The sequence below is a fragment of the Leptonychotes weddellii genome, chromosome 9 (assembly GCF_054177405.1).
Source record: "Leptonychotes weddellii isolate Sample4059 chromosome 9, ASM5417740v2, whole genome shotgun sequence".
In the NCBI taxonomy this organism is placed as follows: Eukaryota; Metazoa; Chordata; class Mammalia; order Carnivora; family Phocidae; genus Leptonychotes; species Leptonychotes weddellii.
In genome coordinates this window covers 94,585,993-94,587,599 of record NC_138377.1, presented here as the reverse complement: position 1 = coordinate 94,587,599, position 1,607 = coordinate 94,585,993, and positions in this window count along the sequence as shown.

The window sequence follows — 1,607 nt, the reverse complement described above, 5'->3', positions numbered from 1 at the left end:
ATCTTTAAAAAAAAAAAAAAAAGAATCTCTCTTTCTAAATGAAACAAGATGAAACCAGAGAGGGAGACAAACCATGACAGACTCTTAGTCTGAGGGTTCCTGGAGGGGAGGGGGGTGGAGGGATGGGGTGGCTTGGTGAGGGACATTGGGGAGGGTACATATTGTGGTAAGCTCTCTGTGTTGGGTAAGACTGATGAATCACAGACCTGTACCCCTGAAACAAATAATATATTATATGTTAATAATAAGAATAAAATAAAAAGGGCGCCTGGGTGGCTCAGATGGTTAAGCGTCTGCCTTCGGCTCAGGTCATGATCCCAGGGTCCTGGGATCGAGTCCCACATCAGGCTCCCTGCTCCTTGGGAGCCTGCTTCTCCCTCTGCCTCTCTCTCTCTCTCTGTCTCTCATGAATAAATAAATAAAATCTTTAAAAATAAATAAATAAAATAAAATAAAATAAAAAATAAAGTGGGGAAACAGACCACAACAAAGGAAAAAAAAAAAGACTCTTTCCATCTCTCTCTGCCCCTCCCTCCACCCATTCTCTCTTTAAAAATAAATAAATCTTTTTTTTAAGATTTTATTTATTTATTCGTCAGATAGAGAGAGAGAGAGAAAGAGAGAGAGAGCACAAGCAAGGGGAGCAGCAGAGGGAGAGGGAGAAGCAGACTCCTTGCGGAGCCGGGAGCCCTATGCGGGACTCGATCCCAGGACCCCGGGATCATGACCTGAGCTGAAGGCAGACGCTTAACCAACTGAGCCACCCAGGCATCCCCAATAAATAAATCTTTTTAAAAAATGGCCAAGGGGTGCCTGGGTGGCTCAGTCGTTGAGCATCTGCCTTCCGCTTGGGTCATAATCCCAGGGTCCTGGGATCGAGCCCCACATCGGGCTTCCTGCTCAGCGGACAGCCTGCTTCTCCCTCTCTCCCTCCCCCTGCTTGTGTTCCCTCTCTCGCTGTGTCCCTCTCTGTCAAATAAATAAATAAAATCTTTAAAAAAAAATAAAAATAAAAAATGTCCAAAATGGTAAAAACTTAATGTATAGTTCATCACAATTAAAAAAAAAACAAAACAGGGGAGCCTGGGTGGCTCAGTTGGTTAAGCGACTGCCTTCGGCTCAGGTCATGATCCTGGAGTCCCAGGATCGAGTCCCGCATCAGGATCCCTGCTCAGCGGGGAGTCTGCTTCTCCCTCTGATCCTCTTCCCTCTCATGCTCTCTGTCTCTCATTCTTTCTCTCTCAAATAAATAAATAAAATCTTTTAAAAAAATAAATAAATAAAAAATAAAAAATAAAAAAACCCCAAAACACTATGATACTACACCCACTATTCTGGCTAAATTGGAAAGGATAATATCAAATGTTGTTAAGATACAGAGCAACTAGGAGAGGATTTTCACCCCAATAGTGGGAGTAATAATGTGTGAAATCAGTTGAAAAAACTGTTTGACCATATCTACTAAGTTTGAACTTACTTCTACCCCATGACTCAGAGATTCTATTCCCAGGCGTATACCTAGAAAAATCAATATATATGTTCATCGGAAAACATGTACAAGAATGTTCATAGTAACACTATCTGTAACAGTTATTGGGGAAACAACC